At 35.2% G+C, this 17815-nt stretch overlaps 1 protein-coding gene across 1 annotated transcript in view; it reads right to left on the bottom strand.

Moving 5' to 3' along the window:
- The window catches only part of LOC311081732 (membrane-spanning 4-domains subfamily A member 4A-like), a 191321-nt gene that overhangs the window by 34027 nt on the left and 139479 nt on the right, over positions 1 to 17815 (bottom strand). The window lies entirely within an intron of this gene.

Below are 17815 nucleotides of genomic sequence, written 5' to 3'. Positions count from 1 at the left end.
TCTTGCCATTAAAAACATCAGCCCAACACATGATACATTTCTGTAATACGCTTATGTAGCGGGGTAAAGTTAGTTTTAGGTTTGATATTCGCCAGACATTCACTATAGGCTGATTTAGGGACCGTCTGCAAATTCAGCCCACAGTGCAAACCGAAGTCCACTAATTAATGTTTTTGTTTTGTTTTGTGTGTTCCAAAGGTTGTTGTTCATAGTGACAACTCTGGCTCACTACATATGATATTTTGCCAATAGCTTCCTTAATGTACAGTACACAAATATTAATATAAAATATGATAATATTTCACATATAGTGTTTTCTCCTGTTTTAATGGTTGTAGTAATTCCCTAGTGACCATACTGACTTACTACAGGTGAAATTTTAACAATACTTCCCTTACTGTACGTACAGTACACAAATATGAATATGATTATATTACTGTAATTCACCTAAAGTATTTTTTTTCAAGTTTCAAAGGTTGTAGTAATTCCCTAGTGACCAGACTGACTTACTACAGGTGAAATTTTGACCATACTTCCCTTACTATACGTACAGTACACACATATTTACAATAAATATTACTGTAATTCACGTTAAAGTGTTTTTTCATGTTTAAAAGGTTGTAGTAATTCAATAGGGACCAGACTGACTTACTACAGGAGAAATTTTGACCATACTTCTCTTACTGTACGTACAGTACACACATATTGACAATAAATATTACTGTAATTCACATTAAAGTGTTTTTTCATGTTTCAAAGGTTGTAGTAATTCCCTAAGGACCAGACTGACTTACTACAGGTGACATTTTGACCTTACCTCCCTTACTGTACGTACAGTACAAACATATTGATATGAAAATATTACTGTAATTCACCTATAGTGGGTTTTTTCAAGTTTCAAAGGTTGTAGTAATTCCCTAGGGACCAGACTGACTTACTACAGGGGAAATGTTGACCATACTTCCCTTACTGTACATACAGTACACACATATTGACAATAAAATATTACTGTAATTCACCCTAAAGTGTATTTTCATGTTTCAAAGGTTGTAGTAATTCCCTAGGGACCAGACTGACTTACTACAGGTGAAATTTTGACCATACCTCCCTTACTGTACGTACAGTACACACATATTGACAATAAAATATTACTGTAATTCACGTTAAAGTGTTTTTTTCATGTTTCAAAGGTTGTAGTAATTCCATGGGGACCAGACTGACTTACTACAGGTGAAATTTTGACCATACCTCCCTTACTGTACGTACAGTACACATATTAATATGAAAATATTACTGTAACTCACCTATAGTGGGTTTTTTCAAGTTTCAAAGGTTGTAGTAATTCCATAGGGACCAGACTGACTTACTACAGGTGACATTTTGACCATACCTCCCTTACTGTACGTACAGTACACACATATTGACAAAAAATATTACTGTAATTCACCCTAAAGTGTTTTTTCATGTTTCAAAGGTTGTAGTAATTCCCTAGGGACCAGACTGACTTACTACAGGTGAAATTTTGACCATACCTCCCTTACTGTACGTACAGTACACACAGACAATAAAATATTACTGTAATTCACGTTAAAGTGTTTTTTTCATGTTTCAAAGGTTGTAGTAATTCCATGGGGACCAGACTGACTTACTACAGGTGAAATTTTGACCATACCTCCCTTACTGTATGTACAGTATACATATTGTTATGAAAATATTACTGTAATTCACCTATAGTGGTTTTTTTCAAGTTTCAAAGGTTGTAGTAATTCCATAGGGACCAGACTGACTTACTACAGGTGAAATTTGACCATACCTCCCTTACTGTACGTACAGTACACACATATTGACAATAAAATATTACTGTAATTCACCCTAAAGTGTTTTTTCATGTTTCAAAGGTTGTAGTAATTCCCTAGGGACCAGACTGACTTACTACAGGTGAAATGTTGACCATACTTCCCTTACTGTACGTACAGTACACACATATTGACAATAAAATATTACTGTAATTCACGTTAAAGTGTTTTTTTTTCATGTTTCAAAGGTTGTAGTAATTCCATGGGGACCAGACTGACTTACTATAGGTGAAATTTTGACCATACCTCCCTTACTGTACGTACAGTACACACATATTGACAATAAAATATTACTGTAATTCACCCTAAAGTGTATTTTCATGTTTCAAAGGTTGTAGTAATTCAATAGGGACCAGACTGACTTACTACAGGTGAAATTTTGACCATACCTCCCTTACTGTACGTACAGTACACATATATTGACAATAAAATATTACTGTAATTCACGTTAAAGTGTTTTTTTCATGTTTCAAAGGTTGTAGTAATTCCATAGGGACCAGACTGACTTACTACAGGTGAAATTTTGATCATACCTCCCTTACTGTACGTACAGTACACACATATTGACAATAAAATATTACTGTAATTCACCCTAAAGTGTTTTTTCATGTTTCAAAGGTTGTAGTAATTCCCTAGGGACCAGACTGACTTACTACAGGTGAAATTTCTACCATACCTCCCTTACTGGATGTACAGTATACATATTGTTATGAAAATATTACTGTAATTCACTTATAGAGTTTTTCTTTCAAGTTTCAAAGGTTGTAGTAATTCCCTAGGGACCAGACTGACTTACTACAGGTGAAATTTTGACCATACCTCCCTTACTGTACGTACAGTACACACATATTGACAATAAAATATTACTGTAATTCACATTAAATTCACGTTCATTGTTTGTTCATGTTAGTTCAAAGTGCATTCACTAATGTTAACAAATACAACCTTTCATTTTAATAATGTATAAGTATATGTTAAAATTAACATTAACTAAGATTAATAACTGCATCGATTCTGAGTGCAAAATGATGGTAACCATGAAAATCCATGGTCCCTATGGAATTACTACAACCTTTGAAACATGAAAAAACACTTTAGGGTGAATTACAGTAATATTTTATTGTCAATATGTGTGTACTGTATGTACAGTAAGGGAGGTATGGTCAAAATTTCACCTGTAGTAAGTCAGTCTGGTCCCTAGGGAATTACTACAACCTTTGAAACATGAAAAAACACTTTAGGGTGAATTACAGTAATATTTTTTGTCAATATGTGTGTACTGTACGTACAGTAAGGGAGGTATGGTCAAAATTTCACCTGTAGTAAGTCAGTCTGGTCCCTATGGAATTACTACAACCTTTGAAACTTGAAAAAAAATACTTTAGGTGAATTACATTAATATAATCATATTCATATTTGTGTACTGTATGTACAGTAAGGGAAGTATTGTTAAAATTTCACCTGTAGTAAGTCAGTATGGTCACTAGGGAATTACTACAACCATTAAAACAGGAGAAAACACTATATGTGAAATATTATCATATTTTATATTAATATTTGTGTACTGTACGTACATTAAGGAAGCTATTGGCAAAATATCATATGTAGTGAGCCAGAGTTGTCACTATGAACAACAACCTTTGGAACACACAAAACAAAACAAAAACATTAATTAGTGGACTTCGGTTTGCACTGTGGGCTGAATTTGCAGACGGTCCCTAAATCAGCCTATAGTGAATGTCTGGCGAATATCAAACCTAAAACTAACTTTACCCCGCTTACCTATCCATTTGAACAGGAAAAAAAGTTTATATTATAATGAAATATATGTTACACTTTTATGTAAACTGAGCCAAAAACACATTTTTTTGGTAATATTTGGGTGATTGGTACAGCACATCTTTTCATTAATTTAGGGTAGTGTATAAGCATATTTACTGTATTGCACAAGTTAGTTCATACCTTGATATAATTGTATATGCAATTTTGCTTTTCCTGTTAATTATTTAGAGTCATGTTTATTTCTGTTTAACTTTATTTCTCATTGTTTATAAATCCTCAGCTATATAATAAAATAAACTCTCTGTATAGTTATACTGTCCCATTCGACCTTATGCCCCAATTACCCTTAATTCTCCCTATGCATAATGAGAGTCGCAACAGGAAAACAATTTTCTGTTATGAAATGATGACATTTATGTGTTATGTCTTGTGTGTGCAGAGTATCTTAACTTTAAATCCTGCAATTTCTGAGAGCAGTAGACAAGGAATCTTAAGTTACAGCTTTCAGGATTGAGGTTGCGATATTAAATAATTAGCAAAAACTGTCTCATGACAAAAACACAATTAATGTTAATGTTTTGTTTTAACTCATTCTTTTCCATACGTTTGCTTGTGTAAACGTATGAATTGGATTTTAATTACAATGCAATACAACACTGAGGTTAAATATCAGGGTTTCTGCACCTTCACCTGTCTAACGTGTGCTGATCTGAAAAGTTGCATAATATGTCGGTATACTTCATACAGGGTATTCCTGTATACTGGAATTAAGAGCCTGTGGATGCACACAAGACACTATTACAATATCATTTAGAAAGGGATGCGTCAAGTCACCTTTATTTATAGCGCTTTTTACAATATAGATTGTTTTGAAAGCAGCTTTACAGAGATAACAGGAAAATAAGTCCAGCTTAGTTCAGTTCTCAAATATGGTGTCAATGCAGGCAGATCAATAATATAGTTAAATATTAAATTAATGTCCCCTACTAAGCAAGCCAAAAGCCGAAGGTGACAGTGACAGGAACCAAAACTCCATCAGTGACAGAATGGAGAAAAAAACCTTGGGAGAACCGAGGCTCAGTCGGGGGCCAGTTCTCCTCTGGCCAACGAGCAAACAGTGTATGATTATGATTCAGGCAGCGTTACAGGTCGGAGTCACGCCGGTATGGAGATGAGTTTGTTGAGGATCAGTGCCGATGGCTGGCGTGTCGTTGAGGCCTTCACAGAGGAGAGTCTAGTTGACCCAACCTCTGCTGATACTTCAGGGATGCGTTGTGGTTGTGTCTAGGCGCAGGTCCTCCATCTGATCTGGATAGAGATTAGACATCCCATTTTATACCACAAACAGAGCAAACCGAGTGCTCCACTTTTTGCATCAGTTCAGTAGTTATACATACTTGTTTGTGGTGAATGCATTCAAAAAGAACAAAGGAATAGATTATAAAAAGTAGCCAATAAGGCAAGGCAAGTTTATTTATATAGCACATTTCATACACAATGGTAATTCAAAGTGCTTTACATATAAGAAATTTAAATAATCAAAATAAGAATAATTAAAACAGTTTAGAATAAAAAAATAAAATAAAATACAGTACAAATAGTGGCACAGTCATAATTTTAGTTAAATACTAAGAATATATTAGTTGTATGGTCAATGTTTCTATTTTTGAAAGCATTGTGTGTCCACTTACTGTTGCCTCAAGCTCTGCATCTGCTTCCAACTTGAGCAATTGTCTCATCTCTGTCATTTTCACTCAAAATCTGCAAGCTTTACCACAGATTAAGATAAAGAGACCAAGTCTTTAATGTCACAAACCATTCCTGTTGCAGTGAAGACATTTTGGAAATAAATTATTCACATCATAAAATAAAAATACACCACAGAATTTCAACAATATGTTCCCACCATTTAACCCCTGAATGAAAACACTCACCACCAGTTGTAACCATTGAAGCAGCCGGGGTACTGTCCTTCATCACAACATCAGTCCCACCTATTTGTACTGTCATCACAAAATCAGTCTGTTGTAAAAGAAAAAAAAAGAAAAGAAAAGAGAAAGTTATTAATTCAGTTAATTAATCTATATAGCCATTCTGGAGAAAACAGTGATGTCATCGTCCAGCTCAGTTCAGTTCTCATATAATGGTGTCAATGACAGATCAATAGTATTGTTGAATATTAACTTACAAAATACTTAGAGCCGTTTTGCATAAGCGTATAACGTTAAGTATGTTGCACCCAACAAAGATCGAACTTCTTTTTACCTTCTTCTCTTCCTTGTTCTACCATTTGCTCCGCCATAGTTTACATGAACTCCGTCCACTTCTGGCATCAGACTGTTAGGCTGGCGCTGTCGTCCTCACACTGCTATGACGTATGGTTCTGTCACGATGTGGGTTTTGTGTCCTGTCAGGTTCTATGGTTCCCTGTCTTGTCTATTAGTTATCCCAGGTGTTTCTGATTTACCACGCCCCCTTGTTATCTTGTCTAGCTCGTTTGTCCCTGATTATTTAAACCCTGTGTTTCAGCCTTGTCTTTGTGAGTTCTTGTATGTCTTACAGTTCGCTGTAGCACGTTAACGTTGGTTGTTCCCGAGTCCCGAGTAATTTGTATATGTGACCGGAGCAGTATTTTTGTAGTATAACTCAATACAGATAGCCTGACTACGCCACCTTGGGAATTACACCCAAGGAAATATAAAAAGGAACCCAGGTTCGGTGGTGCAGAGAAAAGTCAGAGTCGTGTAATTCAGCAAACAAATGAATAATTTTATTTGACAGGAAAATATTCTGCTTGTATCTTTAAATAGTATAAATCACTAGCAAATTTATTGTAACAATACTAAGAACAATGTTAAAAGAACATTCCTCCAGGCATACGTGATCCAAGCAAGTTATCACATCAAACAAACATCACAACCAGAAAAACAAATGTATTGTCTCCACAAAATAATATAAAAAAAAGAATTAAAAAAATAAATAAAAATTATATATATATATATATATATATATATATATATATATATGAACAAGGCTAAAGTTTACTTTAGGGGTGGCAAGCTAGCTCTAAACAACTGTGCACTCAACCATTTATGTGCCCTTGTCAAAAAATCCTATTGGAATTTCAGTATATCCTGTAGGATCTTATTGGATTCCAATAGGATCTTATTGGATTCTTACAATCCTATTGGACATTCTGATTTATTTTAATGGAATTTCACTTTGTCCTGTAGGATCTTATTGGATTCCAATAGGATCTTATTAGATTCTTATAATCCTATTGGACATTTTGATTAATTTTAATGGAATTTCACGTTGTCCTGTAGGATCTAATTGGATTCTTATAGGATCTTATTAGATTCTTAGAATCCTTCATTCAGATTTATTTTCATGGAATTTCAGTTTGTCCTCTGTAGTATATATATTTTTAATTCTATATCTGTATTTCTGTATGTTGTGCTGTTTTTCCAGGTAATTACAATTAAATATTATAAACATTTATACAGCAAGATCATTTTAATCATTTCAATTCAGAAATTATATACATTATAGATTCATAAATAAAAGAATATAAATACAATTTAGGTAGAATGTCATGTAGTCGACACAATAAAATGATTTATATACACTTACAGGAACACCATTAAATATATTAAATTAAATTAAATATATAATATTAGACATTAAATATATAATATTAAATATTATAAACAGCAAGATCATTTTAATCATTTCAATTAAGATATTATATACATTATAGATAGATTCATAAATAAAATAATATAAATACAATTTAGGTAGAATGTCATATAGTAGACACAATAACAGGATTTATTTACACTTGCAGGAACACCATGCAGCTCAGTTACTATAAAAATATTCAGCCATCAGCTGAGCTTTATGCTAGGCCTACATCAGTCAAGCTCGATGCTGTTTGGTTGTAATGCAATATAGCATGTTTTTTTAAAGCGAATGTGCACAACCTTGCGGACAATTTCCAGAGGTTTTACAATCATACGTGTTGGAGTTGGCACCACTTCTTTTATATGGGAAGGAGATCCTTCAGACACAAAACCAGCAAGTGTGGTTTGTAAAAGCTGAACTTGGATGAGCGGATTGTTTTTGTGATCATGTATGATATTTACAATTGACTCAATCTTTCCAATGCAACCATTATTTAGCTGGACAGTAAAACTGTTGTGTTTGTACTCCTTTCCATATTTCTCTGTCGTTAACAGTTTTCCATTCACAATTGCTCTGTCATATGTTTCTGCAGAGTACTCATCATTTTCAGATAGATCACAGACTGGGAGCATTAAGAACTTCTTTTTGTGATCTAACATTTTTTGTCGAGAACATCCCAGCAAAACAAGACCCTCTAGCTTTAGCGCCTTAGCAGCAAGAGGATAAACACCTAGCCAGTCATTGACAAGTTTGCCCACCCTATTTGAGACATCAGCACTAGTCGTTGTTTGTTTAAGTAGTTGGGGAATTGACTGAAGTATGTTGAATTGGCGTGCAATTTGAGATGGAATACAATTTGTTCCATGACACAACCTCTTCAGTTTCTGGTTGTCCCTCAAATGAAAATGCAGATGTACACCAAAGAGGTCCATACATCTTGACAGAGAAGGGCAAATGTGTAAGTTGATGGACATTGAAGGACATATGGCACAAGCCATATGTCGTTGGTATCTCCTCCACAAACTTTGTGATCTTGGATGTTGCTGCTACCAAGTCATATTCTGTGACAGTGTCTTTCAGAAAGCAAAACATGGCAGTGACCAGAAGTAGCCAATGTTTCAAAAATTTAGTTGGAAGAATCTTGTACAGAACAGGACCACTGTAGAATAATAGCCAGCTTCTGCATTCTGCAGCCTTCCACCTTTGTGCAACTTTCAGTTCGTGGTATTCTTGGTATATCAGATGGAGGTTTGATGGTAAGCAGCCTTTGATCAACAAGCTTATGTGATGTCCCAATGTACCATGGGCTGTCATGGTACTTGCTATTGAACCACAAGTCCAAGAATTGCTTTGTCACTCCCAAGGCAACACAGTGCATGTAGTCAATTGGAAAGCTGTTCACAATGTCAAAACCAGTGGAGGGATTCAGGAGGACTAATGGTGAAACTGTCTTCACCCCAAACACATGGTCAACATCGTTCTCAATGGCCCTCTGCCCACATTCAATGACATGGTCATGGGTTCTTTTCTGTGCCTCAGTGGGTGGATAGACTCTGGCATATCCTCTTCCCTTTGGCACTGTTTTCCCTTCATTTAAGCAATGTCCACATCCATATGCACCATTGAACTGATGTATACCTTGAAGCACACATCGGGCTACTGCGTCACAAGAGCATATGATAGGGAAAACTTTAGACACCACAGTTGTGTTTGTATGTGGGTGTCTCCATTCCAGACCTTGTGAATTGATTTTTAGAATGTCATCCACAAATTGCTTAAGGTAGGTGGACATGTCAGGTTTACCACGCCCAAACCAGACGCCTGCGAGTATCATGTTTTTGAAACGAACATTTGGTTGGAGTTCGTTTATTACACATCTGATGGGCCACAATGAAAAAGATGAAGATTTAAACATTGGAATGCCATCACAGTTCCATAGTAGTGATATGTTATTAGCTGTGAAATTAGGGAGTGTTTGATACATTTCACCCTTTCTCACATCATTTGTTCCATATACTTCTGATTGAAATGCACAATCATCTTTTTGTAGGATGTCTTTTAGCTGGTCCTCGATAGAGAGACTTATGTAAAAATTGCCTTCTGCAATATTCTCTTTTGGGTCATTTATCTCATTACACTCTGGACAATGCATGTTGTTCTTTGGAAGATATGTTTGGCAAATGTTGCAGAAAAGGTGAACATTTAGAGACTCAGATGGATCATGGAATATTTTTCAGAAGAGGTGGAGAGACTCTGGCAATATGTTGCTACTCGGAAGAAAGACATTTAAGAGCTTTAAAAGGTCTTCCACAGCACTTGCTGTTAAACTGTGCCTCAGAGAAAAGGACAAAATTAGAACTATTGCCTGTGCAATTGTTACCTCTGATCCTGTGTAAAGAGGGGCCCCAGATTTTTCAAATTGTGCATTTGAATCAGAATTTGTGACAGCAGTGTCATCCATAGTAGAGTTTATTTCTCCCTGAGTGTCACTCCACTCATCTTCACCATGGTCCATTTCATCAAAAGAATCATAAAATTCCTCCTCGTCTTCCTCACTGTCCGCAAGGGAGTCATTCTGATGGGTAAGATCATCCCAGTTGTAATGAGGAGTGTTGTTTGTCCGCCATCGACTTGTTTTTGGAAGGGGGCAACTCGATTCTGGATCCAAAAATCTAGTAATATCAAAGACTATTTTAACATGTGGCAGTGCTTTCAAGTAATACTATTATAAAGATATACAGTGCTATGCATACATTTAGACACCCATGCTAAAGTTGACTAAAAAGAGGAATAAAAAATCATCATTTGGAAATTGAACATAATGCCTTAATTAAAAAAAATAGGAAAAATCCAACCTTTAAGGACACCAATTTTCTTTGTGATTGAATAATGTATCGTAAATAAATAAATGTTCTTCCTTAAAAAGTTCCCTTGGCCTCTGGAATTAAAATAGCCCCACATCATCACATAGCCTTCACCACACCTAGAGATTGGCATGGAGTACTTTCCATAAGATCATCTCTCAATGCAAATCAAACTAGCTATTAGGCTAACTGAAATAAAACCATGCCAATCTCTAGGTATGGTGAAGGCTATGTGATGATGTGGGGCTATTTTAATTCCAAAGGCCAAGGGAACTTTATCAGGATGCATAGTATCTTGGATCCATGAAGTAACTGGCCTTTAAAAATAAAAATCTGCCTGCCTCTATGGGAATTTAACTGTCACGATTCATGTCTGTGTTCCCCTGTCTCATCCTATGTTTAGCAGTTCCCCGTTATGTTGATTAGTCTCCCCAGGTGTTTCTCATTAGCCACGCCCCCTTGTTATCTTGTTTAGCTTGTTAGTCTCTGTATTTAAACCCTGTGTCTTGTTTCAGTGTTTGTGGGTTCCTGACTTTGTAATGTTGTTTGTTCTGTTCCTGAGTCCTGTTCCATTGTTATGTCTGTCAAGTTCTGAGTCTGTTTAATTAAAAGCTGCTGCATGTGGATCCTGCTTCCTCCTTTGATTCAGACTTATGCACCCTGCACCTTATGCACCTTATGCACCTTATGCACTTATGCGTAAGTCCAGACTTATGCACCCTGTAAGGAAGAACATTTATTTATTTACGATACATTATTCATTCACAAAGAAAATTGGTTTCCTTAATGGTTGGATTTTTCCTAATTTTTTTAATTATTATAAATATTTAAAAAATATTTATAAATAAATGTAATAATTATTATTTTATAATTAACTGCCTTAATTTAATTTCAATTTCCAAAAGATGATTTTGTTTTATTCCTCTTTATAGTCAACTTTAGCATGGGTGTCTAAACTTATGCATAGCACTGTATTTATTTAACCCTCTGGTACTTTTCAGTCATTTTCACGTTTTGAAGTTGTTCCATATTTTACTTAATCAAAATGGTACAAAGCTTTGTGATTTTTGTAGCACTTGCTGCAGTAGACACACATCTGACTATAGTGAGGATTTGATATCAAGCTAAAACTATTTTCTAATTTAATAATATAATAAAACATGTTTTGGCAGGAGGACATCCAACCCTAACCCTACTTTAACCCTAAACCTACCCTACCCTAACCCTCAAGGGATTTTTAATTTTATTTGTATACTTTACATACTGTATATTCTGTCTCTTAATTCCAACCCTACTGATAAACCTACAAATCACAGAAAATTTTCTGAATTTTTACATTTTCAAAAAACATCACTGAGTCTGATTTATAAGCTGTTTTCATTAGGGGACCAACCTAGATGCACACACAAGATTGTGGACATAAATGAGTGAGTGAATGAATGAATGAAGGTATCTAGTGGCTAAACCATAGTTGTATAGATGATTTTCTTTATTTCTTTCCATCTGATACCACCAATAGATTTGTAAAACAAATTATGTAGAATTAAATGGTCCATAATTTAGATATTTAGAATATTGTTTAGTAACATGTTATGTCCTCCAAAATTCCAAATATTAAAGAAACATTACTGAAATGAAATGCTGAACATTATTTTAATATAAAATAAAATAATGAATTATGCAAATATAATCTCGGGTCTGTTTTGACTGTAAACCATAAGTGTGGCTACAATATAAATTAACAATACTAGAGGGTTAAAAAACTTTCTTTACAACAAAAACAAATAATTATATAAATAACATTGTTAGATGTACAATGTCAATATTTATGAAAAATAATTAGCATTATTCATATTTTAAATTGACTAATTATTTCAAATGTATTGAATTGAAATGATTATCTATACTCAGCTGTACAAGCTGTAAAAATAGGGTACCTTTTGTAAGGGCCTCGTTGTTTTGCATTCATTTCAATGTAGAGATATCTTCTTGTTTAGAGGAATCATTTACTGTTGTGGAAAGATTAAATATGTATAACGTACTGCATATGTAAATGATAATAATTATAATACACAATCTTGGCGTTAGAAAGTTAACATAATAAAAACTGAACGGATTTTTTTCTTTTTTTTTTTTTTGTATATTCATACCATAGCATAGACAGTAGTAAGGTATATAAATACAAAGAACACCGCCCACAACTCACATTGAACATTCAATTGCGCATGCGCATCCTTCCTTGCTCACTCACTGCAGCGCAACGGTCGGAGGAGACGAACTTTCTGGAAGACGACAAGCTCTGTGACAAACAGTTGTAAGTAACATATTTAAACGTTTCTTTATATTAACATTTGACACAATCTAGAAATATTAATGTGTAAACCTGCGTAAATGTTTTTTTCTTAACACAAGTGTGGTCAGGAACGGTTAGTCATCTATCTGCTTTTCGATATATATAATTAGATCATGTTTAACGGTCTTTCTTACATTTATCAACTACTTACACCACAAGTAGAAACTTTTAAGTAGAAATACACCATATAGAAACTTAAGTAATTTCTTAAGCGTTATTTTTGTAGTTCAGTGGCTGTCGGTTATGCCTCGGAGGTAACGTTACGTTTCTGTTGCTGGTTGCTTAGTAACAGTTTTAAACATTATTTTGGAGGGAAATGGCTCCCTTATCTGTTCTAAATCCACTGTAAACCTCGCAATATAAACGAGAAACAACTTGTGTTCTTTGACCTTGAGCATATCTCTCCTGAGAGAAAGCAAGCAACAGGCTGTCCTAATGTAACTTACAAGACTCATACAGGCGACTCATAGTTGCGTCTACAGTAACACAGCTAGATCCACAGGCTGGTGTGAAGCTATATCTGAATTGTGGTCCAGATATAACAAAACCTTAACCAAGATTAATAAACCTATAAAACATTTATGTCTTTTTACATTAAACATCAAAGCATATAATATTAGGATAAACACTCTTTGTTTTGCCCACACATCAAGAGCATATGATTGACTGAATATTGTCTTTTTTTTTATTTTTATCCTATTTAGAAAATGAGGTTTATGTTAATCAAATGGATTGAAGATCCCCCAACATGGGATGTGCTTCCAACGGAAAAAATTATGAATGGACGGTGTGAAATTGGTGGTTTATGTGATGTACAGTACAAAGAAGAATCCAGCCCTGCAAAAATCTTAAACGTTGGTAAGTATTTTTTTGTAATATGTCTGTGTATTACTGTGATAAACTTGATGCATGTTGTGATAATTATTATTTATAATTTCAGGAACTAGATGTGCCATGCTTAAGCAGCTTCATTCTATTGAGAAAAATCAGTCCATCAAAAGATCCAGACCTGAAGGGAATGAAGAATTAGGGAGAGGGCAGCACCAGAAATATAGTAGAATACTTTCTGAATCAGAAAGCAGTGAAGAATATGAGGTAAGTTAGACCCAGATGATTGCCACTTTCAGCTAATTTGAAGGTTATATTTGTAATTATATCATTCTTTTTTATTTACAGTCGGTCAGTAAACAAGTTTCTGAAAAGAGTGTCAAAAGGATAAGAGCCAGATCCATTCTGCAGCAGTATAATCTAGAAAAAGTAAGATTATTTCAACAAAGTTACATATATCAGGGCTCTAGACTCATTCTAGATGTATTTAACAGTAGCATACAAGAAAGAAATTAAATGAACAAATATAAAAAATAAAAAACTACATAGACTTTACTATATAAATTATACATTGATTCTTATTAAAGTTCTCACAAGACTCTTATTTTCACAGCACCCATTCACTGCAGAGGATCCATTGGTGAGTAAATGATGTAATGCTACATTTCTCCAAACCTGTTACAAATAATGAAACAAACTCATCTACATCTTGGATGGTCTGGTGTTGAGTACATTTTCAGCAAGTTTTAATTTTTGACTGAACTACCCCTTTAATAACTACATACAAACTGTATTAAATGTTTTACAATTCTAGGAATCAAGCAGGGAGGCAACAACATCCACAAGGACAAGCAATGACAGTGGAGTCAATCAACACATTTTGGCTGAATTAAAAGAGATTAAGAGTGTTCTTGTGGAAACTCTAACACTTTTAAAAAAATGGTAATCCTTTGAAAAGTTTTTAATTTTTCTAAGTGATTGCGTCAAAAGATATAAAAACCTATTTTGTTCTAGGATGCACTCCATTAATGACTGCACCAGTCCAAACTCTCCCTGGACCCACTTCGGATTTGCCAGCCCCAGAGTCTTTGCCTGTACCTGCCCCTTCATCTCTACTGCCTCTTCGTGTAAATGAGACTAGGAGTAATAATGACTGCAAAAAGGTATCATTTTTAAGTAACAATGCCTTCTTACTAGGGCTGCATGACTTGGTCAAAAATTTATATAATGATTCTAGGGCTGGACCCGAATATTCGAATAATCGTTCGGTGGGTTGGTATTGGATTTGAAAATTTGACATTCAAATATTCTTTTTTTTGTTTGTTTTGTTTTATTTTTTGCACACCTGGGATCCCCCGCGAAACGGTTCTCATTCGCGCTTGAATAAGGCCGGCGACTCACTGGCTGCATGGCGTGTCCGTTTTTATTTTGGCTCCCATGTTAACAGGTTGGAGTTTGCACACTGCCTGCGTGAGACACGTCTCAGGCGCGTCTCGAGCCACGCGGAAAACATGCATGCTAGAAATAGAACCGACGCCTATAGTGTTCCAGCAACGGTGTTCTCTGGCTAGAGCGCAGAACAGCGGAGTTTGTATGGACCGAAGTGCATGCCTGAGCTTGTGTTTTAGGTTAAGCTGCGTTGCTTTGACATTGTGGAAAATAGAATAATAGAAACAAAATATATTAGCCTTTTTACCCGTTATTATCAATCTAAATTAATCTCGTTTTTAATTTAACTTAATTTCGTTTTTCATTTAAATTTCGTTTTTTCTTTATTTAAATTTAGTTTTTCTTTATTTAAATTTAGTTTTTTTTTTTTTTTAAATCTACCCTTTAGTCAGAAAAATATTAGACTACCTTAAAAGTATTGCTTAATTTAACAGACCTGTATTTGTGGGTTTTATATCACTAGTGCAGTGTCCGTTTTCGGAGAATATAAGCCCTGCCCGCGTGAGGTGCGCCGCTTCCCACTCGCGCTGTTCTGTAGTTTACTAAAAGCTTCAATTCTGAATGTGTCGGGTGTCGCGTGTCAATCTATATTGCACCAAATGCACACTGCACTCCCGTGTGAAGTCGATTGGATGAACGGTTCTCGAAATAATAATAATGCAAATGGACAGACAGACACATAGAGATTCCTGCCTTTATTAGAGAGAAGAATATGTTCAGCACCCTCTCTCCGAATATTCGATGTAGCAGCTTATTTGCATTTAAAGGGCACACTCTAAAACAGCGCGTTTTTCTGAGCACCAAAAAATGACAATTTAAACATACTGTAAAAAATGATCTGTGGGGTATTTTGAGCTAAAACTTCACATGCACACTCTGGGGACATCAGAGACTTATTTTACATCTTGTGAAAAGGGGCATAATAGGTGCCCTTTAAAAGAAGTCAGAATTGTTAGATTATGTTTGGTTCATATTTTCAGCCTTTTTTCTCTTTTGGCCAAAAACCGAAAATGACATTTTACATGAGACATGATACAGATTACGGTATGTCCGGCTGAGGGAGTGTGATATTGCCTTGATATTTCTTAGCATTTTTTTTTTTTTACCCTATTCACCTGGGGTGTCTTGTCGTAATTGCGTCCACTCACAGAATGAATTAATCATGGCTGAAAAAATATTGTGCTTTCTACAATGGCATCAGTAACTTTTGCTCTTGGATGATTCTGCATCTACGCTCATAGGTTTCATCATAACAAACAAAATATTATCAAGTTCACTTTTTAACTCTGTTACTGTTTCATTGTTCGATCACTGTTTTCAGGTTAGAATTGGCCCCAACACGTCCATTGGTGCTGAACAGTTTAGCCACATGAAATGGACAGATGCAAAAAAAGCAGCAAAAGACCTTCTGGTGGCTGTCTTCGGAAGATCAACACTGGCAACACACTGCTACACAGGAAAAAGTTCCAATGCCTTCAAAGACAAAGAAGCAAAGCCACAACTGGAGGCTCAAAAAGTGTCTGACATAATTGGTGAGTAATTTATTTTCCTGAAAACAAGTTTTGGCGGGATTGTCATTGTCATTTGATATATAAAACAACAGGATATAATTATACTCAGGAATTTGGAAAAGTATCTACTTTTTAGAGCAATCTACTTTAGAGCAACAGGGCTCGACAGTGCCAGCATTTCACTCGCATTTGCGACTAAAAATAGATTCGATTTTTTTCAAGCAAGTCGTTTAATAAAAATTGTGTCAAACAAATAAAACTGCAGTGGCTGTTGCTGACTGTTTAAATCTAGCGGTTTGGTGTCTCGTGTTGTAAATCCTCTGACCAATCAGTGATCTGTAGTGTTTTCACGTCACATTTTAGTATCAGTACGGTGCGCTTGGAACCTCAGCAGAGGTGGTATGCTGCCATTTAAAGCTTGCCGGACCGAATATGTCATACCGGATGTGTAAAACGGGCTTAATTTTAATGGAGATCATTAAGTATTCGAGTATTCTTTTTCTTGGGACCTGTCAATTATCGAAAAGAGAAATTTACAAAAAATGCCTCTCCCTATTAGGTCTGGGACGATACACCTATCTCCCGATTCGATACTATCACGATATTTGTGTGCCGATACGACATGTATTGCATAGGGTTGTGCCGATAGACGAAAGTATCGTGTATCGACGATAATCAGAGATATCACTGATGGCAGATGGCTTTGACGATATCAGTATGATTATTAGCTTGTTTTACCATTAATGTATTAAATTATTATTACTATTATTATTATAAAGCTAGTATTGTTATTAAATTAATATTAGGAACTACAATTAATTTGCCTTGCCTAAATTCATAACGACATCAACACAGCCTAACAATTGCAACATCACCGACACGTGCGTATGAGGACTCCTCTAAGAAAATGTTTTTAAAACAGACTAAAAAACTACATCCCACATCAAAATTAAATTTCAAGGTGATCCATTCACAAATTGTCAAGAGTGCTTATTTTAACAGACGCATCATTTAGATCCAAGGTGAAAACGGCATCATTGTTCATCAGTATTTTGAAATAACCTGATTTAGCCTATTAATAGCCTAAACACTCCACCTTTGCTAGCAAAATAGAAAATGATTCTCATATATAAGCAAATTGTGAAGCTGTTTCATGACGACTCTCGTCGGGTCACCGGCAGCGCCAACACAGCTTTGAATGTTGTGATGTGATTTTGTCAAAGTTTAATAGACAGACAAATTTAAAGAAGATCGTGTGGGTGTTTGAATGGAGATCACAGTATTTTAAAGATGAATTGTGCAGCTCTACTGTCTTATCTCTCTCTCAGCATATGAGTAGCGCGAGGACTTTTCAGTGCATTCAGTCTCACGTCTCTTTCACGCGTCCACTTGGGATATTACGTCACTCAAATACAAGATAATATGTATTATTATCACACATAGATAACGACACATTTCATCCTCTGTTGGAACGAAAGTGGCTAACTT

This window comes from Abramis brama, assembly GCF_963993115.1.
Source record: "Abramis brama genome assembly, chromosome: 4".
Lineage (NCBI taxonomy): Eukaryota > Metazoa > Chordata > Actinopteri > Cypriniformes > Leuciscidae > Abramis > Abramis brama.
Note: the sequence above shows the minus strand (reverse complement) of the source record. Positions and strands in the feature narration are given on the sequence as shown.